Here is a 14,732-nt window from a genome sequence, read left to right on the forward strand (position 1 = left end):
AAAACTCCCTTGCGCAATTAACTGAAGTACTGAAGGGTACAAGTTGCAGGTCATTACTAAAAACGTGCCTGAGGGGGAAACACGACAGAAACTAAGTTGATTTTTTTGTTACACAAAGCCGCTATTCAGTTTGTGTCTAAAGAATAAAAGATAACCATCGAGACAATCTATTTTCAGGAATCAAACAAGAGAACGCCATTTAACGTTTGCATATCAGAATGAGTGTCCTTTAAACCAAACAAATTGCAGTATCAGAATTTAAATTTCGCACGTCGTGGTATAAGTTTTTAACGCAGCATTTTTTCTGATTCTTTGGGTGAGAACAAACAGCATTATTAGTAGGCACACTGCTTGAACATAAATATGGATAGCCGACGAAACACCCACGGCAGTTAATTTGTTTTTTTATTATTATTATCTCTTTTAAAGAGACGGGATTGTGGATAAAGGTTTTTAAAAGATCGTTCAATGAGTGGTAATGGGATCTGCTTCCTGTGCCTTCCATGGAGAAGATTGGTTTAGCATTGATGTTCGTGTCAGGGATGACCATTAGTTTGTGAAATGGTAGCTTGGTGGAGACCTTTGTGGTCACTTGATTGATTCATCCCTTGAAACCTGAGGAAAAAGAAGAAATATTTCTCACTTTATTAAGACTAGTGGAGGGAAATAGAAAACAGTCTTTCCAACGAAATGTATTTATTTCATTGAAGAACCGTTTGCCTCAGTTTTTTAAAGCATACAGCTAAAAATCAGTGCCTCAAGCATTTATCTATCTTAACAGCTTTCCTCATCCATAACCCCCTTTCGTTCGATTTGTGCTACCAGTAATTCGGGAATTGTATTATGGCCTTGATTAGATTATTTCTGTCTCGATGCTAAATGTTTTGCTATTTGGGTTCTCATTACGCTGCAGAGTGCTCTGTCTGTTAGCAAACTACCTCGGAAATGCTTCACTTCACCCAGCCATTGCAGCCGTGCATCAAGCCACCTTCCTCCGGCAAGCACAGCTGTAGCAGGCCGGTATTTTAAGGATTTTTTTGTCTCGCTATAATCTGCCCTATATTTATACGTTCTGATACAGTAGTGAAGCCAATATTCGACCACACACAACCTTTTAATAGGCAGGCTACAAATATACGATTTTTCTCTTTAACAACAGAAATTTAAAAACTTGTGAAGATATCTCCTTTAGTCATCTGATATTTGCACAACCTTCAAATAACAAATCCAGGAGAGCATGAGCATTTTTATAGCGATGTTCGTTCCTTTTTGCTTAAATCCATCATATTTGCCTTATCCCTCTCTTGTTAGTTAACAGCTTTTGAGGTAACAATTTACTTGAGCGGGTACGAATAAAGTAACTTACTTAACCACTTACTTTCATACTGACTCCATGTTGTTTCATAATTAATCAATCATAATGGTTTATGTATTCCATGCAGTTACTATATTTGTCCGTGATTTGTATTTGAGTAGTAGCTGAGTTACTAAGTTACATGTGCCCCATCCAGTAAAGTGTCACCGCTTTCGATGTGGTTCAGCTGTTCCTTGATTTTGTGCTTTGGCTTCGTTTACGAGAGGTAACGAGCTGCAATCAAACCTCCGTGCTTCAAAAGCAATCAGTTCAGGCCAGCTTCTGTTAGATGAGGGCAATTTTAACTGCAGGGCTCACACACTGACACCCCCCCCTAACTGGAGAGGAATAACTATGTTTGTGTTAGCAGTGTCCGCCAGGTCTAGGGAAGGGCTCAGTCACCCCATACAGGCAGCTGGAGCATCCCGAGGTTCTCCCTCATCTATCAAAGTATGATACCATATCCATTCCAATGATTCCATTTAAAACACATTCATTACTTTTCTATTTGTCGCTGGTGTACTGCCTTGCAAATTTACTCCATATGTGATAGTTATAAATTCCTTGTTAATTTTTGTGCTGGCAGTTTGTAGGAAACCCGTAAACAAGGGGCTAAACCGATGCTCCTTGCCGATAGAGTTGTAGCTGAAGCTGTGGAGCTGTGAAGCTGAAGCCACCTTCTGTGGTTTGTGAAGCACACAGCCCTGACTATGGGGGCTGAGACACTGGCACGCTGCTTGTGATGACCCTGATATTTATGTTTGCCATTTTGCCAAAAGTCTTTACTTTTCTTGTATCCTATTTTATTCCGCTATGAGACACAAACACGGCTGAGAGCAAATCTTGGGGTCACAGTGTAGGGTTAACTGTATAAACTCATGTCATACCTTACTTTATGGTACCAATACATTCCTATGAAATTAAGGTTGAATACTGAATCTTGTATGTGGAGTATAGTTATTTCTCCGACATAAGAATAATCACAATCTTAATGCACCGATTAGGTGACTAACTGTATTTTATTATTTGTCTCGGTATTAAAATGTCATATTTATATCATGGTGTATGTCTCAGTATTCTATCTACCGGCTTCCATTTGCATTAACAAGAATGATATTTCATCTCAGTGTATGACCCATACGATAACAATAAATTGTACTTTTCAATAGACTTTGATAATGCATGGCAAAACATCTTCCAAGTGAACGATATTTAAAACATTCTCAAATGATCCCAATCCCGGTGAAACCACAGCGTGACCACGCCTATTACTTCAGATGCATGCACAGTGACAGAAAGCTAATTAAATGGAAGTAAATGCGTGCAGACATCCACCCATGTGTTTTCCTGAACAGCTCATCCAGTGCAGAGTCAGGATGAACCTGGAGTCTCTCCAAGACTTGCCAGAGTACACCGTGGACAGGATGCAATTCCATCATACCTTACTGAAGACACCTATGCCTGGAGAAAACACCTTCGTTTGTACTTGTAACAGGACACGGTCTATTTGCAGAGCTGTTACAAAACAGTATTGTTATTCCCATCAATTATTCAATATTATCATAAGTTCTGTGGCCTCTAGTCCTTTTATTTATTTTGTTTTTAATTAAGCATTGCAGAGACCAGTTCAATTTATGTAATACACTATGACTAAATCATAATCAAATCAAGTTCATGTGTATAAAGCATACAGTTTTATTGTCTTATTAATTTGTTTGTTTGTGTGCTGTAAACCTATGCCATGAAAGATATTATATATCAAACTGCTTTTGTAAATCAGGAATAGTTTTCTCTTTTGAAATGCATTTCAACATTGGTATGCTGTTGTCAAGAAAGCATCGTGTGGCAAGGAGATTACGACTCTTTCTCTTAGCGTTTTGACTGTTGGAGCTTCTGCAAATGCAAACCAAACTCGCAGCCAGTGTCATGTCAGACACATAGTTTCTATGTGTGTTTTTTTCAGACTTTAGGGAAGGAAATAGCTGAGGGGCACACTGGGTAACGCAGTCTATTTGTGTTAAAGCCTTTGGAAAAACTATATATTTTAGCATTCAATTGTACTTGTAATTGTACTCCTACCTTAATCATATATCCATACATCAGTTTTCTAGGGTTACAGCTAGAAAACAGCAGAGGTCAGGAAAGACAAACCAGACCTACGTTTCTCCAGTAATGAATTCCAACTCTTTCCATGGGACTCCCAGGCCAGCGGAGAGACGTAATCCTGCCTGTGGTTCATAGTTTACTCTTTCGTCTTCCACAGTGGAATGCACCCAAAAATCCACTAAGGGGAGCGTTCTGGGGGCATTTGTGTCAAGTGTCTAAATGGCCCAACCTATGGCACTCCCCATTTAATGAGTAGCAGAGTAGCCAAACACCTCTAAACTCATCAGCTTATCTCGAACCAAACATAGGGAATGAACTCACAAGCTTGAATAATGCCAATAGGAGCGTTGACACTTATCAGAAGAACTAAGTCTTTCGGTTTGATGTAATGGTGTCCAGGCATCAATTACAGCTTCCCTACTAGCACTGTAATCCTTCCATTCCAGAGATCTTCTACTTACAGAGTTCCCATTAAAGATGATCCTTTCCATCAAGACAGGAAGTCTCGGGGTCTTGGCACATGCCAGGCTAACAAGTCAGCTGAGCTTTAGGAAAATACACATTTCAGCGAGTCTGTGTAAGAAGCCCAATTCGCTGGCCAGCCCCATGTCATTCTCTCGTTAGAGTGGGGTAGAGGAGAGTGCCTTTGACAGCTGTCTGGCGGACTTGGGGTTGCCCACCGAGACGGGGGCATACCTGTGGGCCGCCGGGGAGCTCGGCTGGCATGTGGCATGAATCAGGCGCCGTGGTCGGCCGCGGCAGAACAGACCGCGATTCCGTCGCACGGAACGGCGTGGTAAAAACAGCACCCTGTCCCGTCGCATGTGGTTGAATATAAATGAGAAGCTTCATCCCAGATTTGGCTCAGGTTGAGACACATCGACTCGCATCCCTGGGGTTAGACTCCCACTGTGAAGTGAAATCTAACGTTAAAGTGTATTGAAGCTGAAGCAAAATTGTTACGCTTCAGGGTGGTTTCTGGTAGCTACGTCTGTTAGCTTCATAGCGATGCCTCCAGTCTCGCGCCCATTTCTGCTTATGTTATTTTTTTTTACGATTGATGCCAGAGGAAAGTGCCTCAGCTCATTTTGTGATTTTTGTGCTAGGCCTTCTACCCTCTCAGACGCGCTGCTGACTCGCCTCTCGCTGGTCCTCCGGGAGGCTTTCTACAGGAACATGTGTTTCTCATAAGCGTCTACGAGTCTGGCCCAACACTGACGCTCAGGAGCAACCCTTCTGGGAAGCACTGTCTTTACAATAGAGACTAATCAGCTGTAAATTCACTTTTAAAAAGGGAAAAAGGGGCCTGCAAGGAGTTAATCTCCGAGTCTGTTGCACAATATTTCTCCTAAAAGAAAAAGCCGGTTGGGGGGGTAAAGTCAAAAAATAGAAAAGCTCTTTGGTTTGACAAATGATCTAATAAACAGGGAAGGAGATTACAGGCTTGGTGCCCGTGGGGGGAGGAAGTTGGGCAGTAAATATTTTTAAAGGCTGTCAATAAATTTGCACGTTGAGTTGAGAGAGGAGCCTGGGCAGCAGCCCTCTGACAGGTTTCTGCAGAGTCCGCCCGCCCAGACGGAGGCGCAGGGAATCGATCACAACTGGTTCAGACTCGACCTGAACCAAACCAGGGCATGAATGTCCTTCACTGCAAATTTGGAATGCAGAAGATGTCATGGCACAAAGGTATAAACAGATCCAGGCACAAAAAACACGCTACATTCTAATTTTACTTAGCAAAATAAATATGAGGGGTGTGCAGTCAGTTCATGCTGTCTGAAATAATTTAACTTTTTCCTCTCGGTTTCTCCTGTCTCTCCTGAGACTGCCATCTAGGGTCAGCACGGGGGGGGGGGGGGGGGGGGACAATCTGAAAGGACCTGAAACATCCAGTTCTCAGTTCTGTGTCAAGAGTCAAAGAAAATGTAAAAATGTTTAAAAATCTGTGTGTGTATATATATATTTTTTTATATGATATATAGGATATATATATGATAAATTTTTGTATATGATATATAAGAATTTCTCCCAAAAGTTACTTTATTCACTAAATTTAATTGTCAGTCATATTGCTTCAGTTCCCAAACCTCTCCTCAATAACACTCCAGCCATTCCATGTTCGGGTTATATTTCACCTTAATCGACTTGGTTAGTTTAATAACCCAATGGATAAGCCATACATGGTGTGCTGGTGGTCAAGTCAAGAAATACATGGATATACTGGATGGTTGCTGCAAATACTGGGGTGACTTTCGGAGAGGTTTTGTAATGGCTAAGCTGATACACATCGACATAAATATCATTATGCTTTTATACGAACAGGAAGATCATTTAAACATAATTGTCTTTTACTGTATGTGTAATTTTGTATAATTTCAGAAAATAACAGAGAAGACTTAAATTTGCAGACAACACCAAGGTGGGTGGTGTAGCAGATACTGATCTAGCAGCACAGAGGCTACAACAGGATCTTGATTTAATTAGTGACTGGGCTGATACTTGGCAGATGGAATTCAACATAGATAAATGTAAGGTAATCCATGCAGGGAGCAGAAATATAAAGTACAGATATTTTATGGGTTCCACTGAAATAAAGGCAGCTGATTATGAGAAAGACCTCAGTGTTGATGCTTCCATGATCCACTATCATAGTATGTTGGCTTACATCTCTAGGTGTGTGTGGAGTTTAAGTCAAGGGAAGTGATGCTAAGATTATATAATTCCTTGGTAAGACCCCACCATCAAATATTGTGTGCAGGTTTGGTCACCATACCTTAAGAAGGACATTGCTGCCTTGGAAAGGATGCAGCATAGGGCTACGAGAATGATTCCTGGTCTTAGAGGAATGTCTTATGAGGAGAGGTTAGCTGAACTGAATCTGTTAAGCCTCGAGCAAAGAAGACTAAGGGGGACATGATCCAGGTATATAAGATTCTAACAGGTCTGGATGCTGTTCAGCCAAATAGGTACTTCAATATTGGTTTAAATACTAGAACTCATGACCAGAAGTGGAAATTAGCAGTAGAATTGGATTTAAGGAAGCACTTCTTTACATAGCATGTAGTTAGAGTATGGAATAGTCTTCCTGCTAGTGTAGTGCAAACTAAAACCCTGGGTTCCTTTAAATCAGAGCTACATAAGATTTTAACAACTCTGACCTATTAGTTACGTTCTCCCCAAATGAACTTGATGGGCCAAATGGCTTCCTCTCATTTGTAAATTTCTTATGGAAAAGGTGGAATTCCAGGGAAATTTATTTCAAGTTTTCATCCTAATAGTGACTCATTGCTGCATGTTTCTGTCCAGGTATCAGAATAATTACCTATTATGTATTAAATCCCAGGTATAGCGTGCCACAAATCTAGGTAGCTGAACGGCAGGGTGTGTTTCAGGGTCACCGTGAGGTAAGGGCAGGTAGCGAATGCAGATCTGAGTGCACCGTGAACTGTGGCTCACTCGGAAGCCCTTTTCCCTTCTACCTATAATTAGATTTGATCCATGTACTTAATGACATTGATTGCTGAAATAAATGTGTATGTGTGCAGTCAGAGACCTCACCTATGTGCCCTTATACCAGCCTTATGAATAAGAGCAGGCTTTGATGGCAATAATAACTGCTGTCCTAAGTATTGTGAGAAGTGCTTAAGATAAGAATAGGAGTATTTGTTTGTTATTTATTAATATTGCTCCAAAGATTATTGTGACTCTGGTAAATCTGATCAGAACGTTGCATTCAATACTCATTCCCGAAAATGATGACTTGGGGTGATTTTGCAGATCATTGCTTTAAGTGCCGTCTGATTCTCATCAATACACCTGACGTTCCCATAAAGCCGGCTGACACGGAGAGGAATTTCTCCAGGGTGAATCAGATCTTTCCCAAGCTCAGAAAAAGACTGACATTTAATGAGTACATTGTTTAAATCAATAAAAGTGACAGCTACGGATAGTGTTTAGGTTCACCAGGTGTGTTGTTAAAAATTAAAAGAAAAAAAAATGCATAGAGATTTGATAAATCATTCATGTGGGATTTCCAACGCCCTGTGGGGCTTCTTGCGTGCATCGGTATCATGGTTTCAGGACACTTTCTTTTAACAGCTTTGACAAAGAGCTCACTTAAGCTTGTTAGGCAAATTCTGATTTGCTATTACTGTTTCATCAATGAACGTGGGCAGGCGCTAGCGGTTAAACCTGTTTATGCTCACTTTTTGACATCCTGTCTAAAATAGTTGAGCAGGTTTATGGCTATGTATGTTAAGACATGTTAAGAATCCACAATAATGCCAAAAGGTGTACTCAAACACTGCAAATACTGCACACAATGGTGCTATAACAAGGCGTCAGAGACAATTATTATTTGAAAAGACAAAAATTTCTACGGGTAAACCGCAACTTCTAAATGGCTCCATATTTATCCTTCAGCAGTTAGAATAAAGCTTTACTTTTGATATATAATTAAGAAGAAAAAATACATAATATTTGCCATCTATTCATTATCCCCACTCATGGAAATCTATAAATGGCAGATGTTGTTATTGAACTGGGGGAATATCACTAAGAATACGGTGATGAACGTCATGAAAACATTACCTACCGATAATTTAATGCAAATCAATGAAACTTTATTCAACAAAGTTTGAATTATATCTGTATTTTTCTAAAGCAAACAGAGAAGTGGGTCTGATTTTATATCTTCCATGGAAGTGGTATATGTCCTGCTGCTGTGTATGTCAATATAACAAAAACATGTTTTTTATCAGTTTTACCTGCTTGTAAATTTCTAATTTGTTTTTCGTTTGTTCTTATTTTTCATTTAAAGTCTGACACAGTGAACTACAGGAACAAAGGGCAGAAATTAGAACAGATTTAATTACACTGTCGGTAATGCGCTAATTAATGGATCTATTCAGAGAGTACCAGAGATGATCCAATGTTAAATCACAATTACCACTGTGTTAAAAACCAAAAGCATATAGACAGAAAAATACATAAAAAAATGAAGTAGCACTATTTAATATTGAATTAGTTATTGATCTATAGGTGCAACTCTCTAGAGTTTAATACTAACCTATCTAGTTAGGTTAATATGTATGTCCACACTGACTTATCTAGACTTATCTATGGATGGGACAGATCCACGGAAGGATCAAAGATGGGGAAGTGGAGCCAGTGGCCCAAGATCGGCGAGGCATTCACCTGTGAGGGTCTTTAGTGAGCCACTTGACCTGAAAGAGCAGAAAAATGTCTAATGACATGAGAGAGTAAAGTCGTTCGTCACATATACAGCTAAGGCAGGGCTGGACTAAATCCCGCGGAGCATCTTCAAAAGCCAGGGTTTTCCCTTACTGATCCCGAGGACTCTTTGTGTATGCCGGCCTTTGTTCCAGCTGTCAATATTTGTCAAATTACAATCAGTTAACAGTTTAGTTAAGGCTAACGATTTAAATGCTCAACCAACAAAGAAACCAACACAAACAGACAGTCTCTTGGGAACTCTTGGAAACTCTTTAAAAAATTTTGCTACATAGAGTGAATGCAATGCAGATATACAGATTGGTGTCTCTTATCCATTTTAACATTCCCTAACATCCGTTTCTCATGAGATAACTGGAAATAGGATCCGCGTGGGTGTCAACTGGGTGCCAGGCCTGACTGAACTGAAGAGAGATCATCATGTATTTCTGATCTTTCCAAACTTGAGTCCTGCCATATTGCATACAGAAATTAGGCATTATCTTGTATTGTTATTTGCTATTTATTGTTCTTCATTGTTATATGTCTGCAGGGAAGTACACAAGCAAGCATTTCACTGTGCTTGTACAGTACAATGACAATAAATGAAAATAAAGCTTTTGAATCCTTGACTCATAATGGGTAGTAAATCCATAATGCATCATAACATAATGCTATTATGTTTTGTGCGTTCTGAAAGAAAACTATTCAACATATGCACATGGCAATAAGCATGTGAAAATTTCAACTTTGCAAGATGAAATGCTATCATTACTGTTCATTCACTATTTCTCACTGAGCATAGCGTTCCGCGGCGGCTTGGTGTAAGTGCACTTGAGGCTTGAGTCTTTTCCAAAGCTCTGCTTTGCATCTGTGTCTAGGAGAACTGTTGCTGTGAGCGAACACGACTGCTGTTGGCCTAGCAGGGAGATGTCCTGCTCTAGCTGCCACATCACACTCTGTTGTTGGCGAATATTAGACGGACACACACCCTCTGGCCACAATTGTTCCCAGCGTGCGTTGAGAGGCGTGGTGGAGAAGGAGAGAAACCTCACTGCAGTTTTGATTCGGCAGGGTCTGAATGCCAGTGCAGGTAAAGGAAACAGGGTGTCATAACTGAATTCCCTCACTGGGTGATACTCTGCGGGGGTAGAACTGATGGGGGTGTCTCCTCAGCTATACTCCATCAAGGGGCAAGTGTTCACTGGAGCGTTTCAGCCATTTGCTTGCAGTGGTCAGCCATTGTGGTATGCAGATGCCACTCTTTGGATTTTTGTGTGGAGTAAATGAGAAACACGCAGCATTCCACAGAATCCAGCTCCACCTTGCTGATATATGAAACTATTGCCAAGTATGAGTATTATCTCTATTACCCACAAAGTTAATTAAAATGGACTGAAAGGAGAGGTGTGTCTTTTTCCAGACTCACAACCAGTCTGCTCTACCTGTCTTCCCTCTCTTAATATTTTGTTTTATTCCCCTCTCAGTTCTTTTGTTGAGAAGATCTAGCTTCTAGGCAAGACACTATTAATTACTATTATGTACTGAGATTACTACAAACTTCATTGTGGAACGTCTGTGAATATTTACGATTTTATCAGTCAGTTAGCTTGGGAAATTCCGACTGCTGCTTAGCACATGTACTTTATACATCAGTTATCATGTCTATCAGTTAACATGCAATCGCTGTCCCAATGACTCATATATGTTACTTTTACATGTGTCATCTGGTCATTTGTAAATGTACTGGTTTGTTTGTTCAATGTATAATGGTTTTGTTGGGGTTTTTTTATTATAAAGGTACTTTTCCTAGCATTAAATATTGTCCAGAAAAACTTTTAAAGTGTTTAAATAAACTTCTTCTTTCTTAATATAATTATCAGCACAATTTTAATTATCATAGGCTACTAAGATGATGATGATTACAACAAATAAGCATTAGGCATTTCTTTAATCCGGGTTATGTTTATATTCAGGGATAGACGTAACTGGTACGCATTCACCTGTAAAAGAGAACTTACGGCAATCGATTGTTGTAACAGCGCAAATACCTACATATTTTACGTGCATTTGCGCCGATATGACAAGAAAGTATCGTGCCTTTTAACCTTTATATGCCCATTCATACTTCATTTGCGGTATAGATATTAAAATGCACGATCATTTCTTGTCATATCGGCGCAAATGCACATAAAATATGTACGTATTCACACTGTTACAACAATCGATTGCCGCACGTATCGCATTTAAAGGTCAATGCGCACTTGCGTACCAGTTATGTCAATCCCTGCTTATATTCTTTGAAGCCTTGAAAGTCACTTCATTTTTAAGGCGCACAGTTGAATTTGGCATTAGGTGAGGTTGAGGTAGCTAGCTCCATTTCAGCAGTGTTTATATTCGGTTAACCTCCAAAAACACCTTCTTCAACTTGAGTGATTGGACAAAGATGGCGAAAACCTAGCATCCACAGGAGGGGGGTGTTTTTTTTTTTTTAGATACCACGCCCAAACACACACAAAACACAAGCGCACTCTTGCACATAAAAACACACACACCACTGCAGCAACTCCCTGTGGAGATCATGGCTACAAGAGCTTCCTCGGATTAGCTCAGGGATTTAGGACATTCCTACCTAATGAAGTGAAACCACAATGGCCACCTTTTCTTTGTCTGAAGAGATTTAGGAAACAAGGAATAGCCTCCTCTACTGTCCATGCTCCTGCTTCTCAGATGTCACTTAATCTTAAAAGCAAAGTAGTCACATGTAAGCCCATGCTTTTTTATAGTCCAATTGAGTAACCAATTAAAGACATTTTGTACTTAATTGATATTTTTAGCAATGTTATTTGAGGAATCCGGAATTATTCTGATGGTGTAAATTTATAAAACAATACATAAATAATTATTCCCTTACCAATTCCTGAAGACTATTATTTCTGGAAAATAATAACAATTAATTTGCAGAAAAGTAGTCTATCTAGCTTTTATTGAGCTTTGCCTACTTTTCTGTGTACGGTTCTCATACATGATGGAGATTTGTGATTGGTTTGAAGTACCAGTTTGGAAAATGAAGTCATACTTATGATAGCATGATTATTACAGAATGATTGCCTGATATTACTGATCTGTTCCCTTCTGTAATATTTCAATGGGGTCATCTGAGATGTGGGCCATTGCCATCAATATTGCATTTGCATGGACCAGTAGGTATCCCCAGCAGGCTCTCGAATGGGATGTGTCGGTCTACCCCCGGAAAGCCCGGGGGCTGAGCGGGCAAGCCTCAGCCGTTTGGGGGTGGGCGGCCACGGCCAAATGCACGTCGCTCCCAATCACCGTCAGAGGCCCTTGCTGGCTCCCAGAGGAAAAGCTCCTACGCCTTAGGTTTCACATCTAGCATTCCAGAAGCTTCCATGAGAAAACCCTTTCACTTTTGCGCGTCACGGGGCTCATACTTCCAAGACGTTTCATGATCACGCGCCCTGATTTTATTCGAGATGCCTTTAGTTTGACTCTCTTGCCAAATCTAAGGAGTTGTGAACACATCGATGAAAGGAGGCGGGGTCTCTCTGAAAGGTGCTCGATGTGGTTTCATGCACATCCGCCTCTGTAAAAAAGCAACACCTCTTTGCTATTCTGCCCATGTATAGGATTGACCGTCCAGAGGCTGTGTTCAGGCTCAGCTTTTTGTTCAGGCATGTCCCATACTTTATTTGGCTTGGCTAGTTTCCTCAGTTTATGGTTGATGCATTCGGTCAGGCTTCTCTTGTTGTCACTGTTTTTCTGCAAGAAAATGGAAATGTTGACTGGTTCAGTATTTGAAGATAGTCACGGCTGTGCAGCCATTGTGATTCCAGACCAGGGAGCATGTTCATTGTTGTCTGACCCTCCTTTCTTGTAGATATTTCTCATTTTATCCTGCAGCACACTGGTCTGTTCACAGCCCCTCAAAGTGTCATCGAGGCCAAGAAAGTCAATCCATCCCTAGACCGTGAGTTAATAAGGTCCAGCTTTCTGAACAAAGTATTCTCCTGGTCCATGCACATGGCACTTACTTTGTTAAAGTCATCCCCCAGTCAAGAGAGGGCTATCAAAGCTTTCCTTCACTGTGCTCACTTGTATCGGCTGGTTGTGTAAAAACAAGCAAAACCTGACATCTTCTGCTGCTAATCGACACAAACTGAAAGCTCTGTGGATTCAAACACTACAGTCTTTAACTGCATCTATCCCTAGTAGGTATTTGTTTCAAAATGGAGAATTTTTTTGGGATGGTGCTCATGGATGATCTTCCCAATCCTTCCATAGCTGAGCCCAAATTTGGTCTCGATCTGCATTGGCACCCCACATCTACTAGCTAACAACCCACTTGCTATTCGAAAACAAACAATGGCGACGTCTCCAGGAATCCCAGTCAAAACAAGCATGAGGCCCGGCGTGCGCGTAGCACCCTGTGAAATCAGCTCCAGATGTTCTCCTCATCGCACTCCCTCTTGCTCTCCCTCTCTCGCTCTCTTTCTCCACATCTCTCTCGCCTCTCCTTTTCTTTCCTGTGTAAAATTCCACATACCAGCAGAGCTGGTCGTCAGTGATCAGGAGACACAGCTGCTGCCGTGGAGTTCTGCTTCTCTACAAGATCTCAGGTCTTCAAAGGAATCCCAATCCACAAGAAATACACACTTCTTAAACAATATACAAACCAAACACTGCTCCATTCACTACTCTTTAATTATATGCACCAGACAACGTTACTTGATTAGCTGCCATTAATTATGAATAAGAACAAGGTTTTATTTCACTCCCCCTCTCCAGATCCACTTTTTTAAATGAAGCTTTATTAAATCTTATCCAACGCAGTTTTCTTATTGATAACATTAAGAGTTTAACTTAGCAGTTACCCTTTTTACTTCACCCGAGCAGAAACATTTCAGCTAGAGTAACCAAACAATGACGGCAATCGCAGTGTGATAACTGTCCATTGGGGAGCCCCTGTCCCTTTAAACAAACTCATTTTCCAATGTTGCCTTTAGAGCTCATACACGAGTCCAGGTTGTTACACAGATCCTAGGAGAATAATGACCAAAAATGAACCTAAAGGGGGGGGGTCAAAGAATTTCGAGTCTGGCCCTTGACCTGTGATGAATTATTGCTTACCTTGCTCTCCCAGTGCATTTGAAGTTGTCTCAGCTGTTTTTGCAGTGTTGAGTTAAAAGCAAATAATTTTGACAAGGTTTTTAAAGCTAATATTGACTTTTAGTTGCATCGTTTGAGTGATTAAAATGTATATGTCATGGTGGCGAAATCAAGTCGGATTATCAGAGCTAGGCCCGTATTAATTACATCATATCATACTGTTCAAAACCTCTCAGAAATATTTGGTTAATTGTTTTCTTCATAATGCAATTTAATATAATAAATGTTGTCACGGCAAACATTTTTTTCCAAAAATAAACCATTCAAATACAATACATTTAATTAATTGCATATACTTTGTTGCAAGAAATGGGATTCATTAACATATCAAATAGTTCATCTGTGGAAGACCCGTTTAATACTTATCTTGGGTTTTGGACACAGCCCAAGAGAATAGAGACTAAGAGAGTTTCACCATAGCGCTCGGCAATCATAACGGTTTTCTGATGATCTGAAACCATTCCACTCATGTTGTACTCACTGCACACCAACTCCCAGTTTATGGGGCACACTGGTGATGTGGAAGGGGAGGGGGGAATCTGAGAAGGGGACACTTGTGGGAAGGAAAAGGACTCACAGCGCAGGATCAGCTTGTATAAACATTCAGGTTAATGAAGCTGAGGCCACCTAATCCCCCCCCCCTCGTCCACCATAATCCCCCCAGAGAGCCGGAGCCTGTCAATCAGCCTGCCTCGGGGATGCGAGGACACCGGGGAGGGGGCTGAGGGGGGTCCAGGGCCGTCAAGGTGATGTTTTGGGGGGATAGGAACTCCCCCTCTCTGCTCCTTGCTGCGCTTGAGGCTAATAAGCACCACATGGTGGGGGAGGCGGGCCCCTGAGCACCAGTGCCTCA

The sequence above is a fragment of the Brienomyrus brachyistius genome, chromosome 8 (assembly GCF_023856365.1).
Source record: "Brienomyrus brachyistius isolate T26 chromosome 8, BBRACH_0.4, whole genome shotgun sequence".
Lineage (NCBI taxonomy): Eukaryota > Metazoa > Chordata > Actinopteri > Osteoglossiformes > Mormyridae > Brienomyrus > Brienomyrus brachyistius.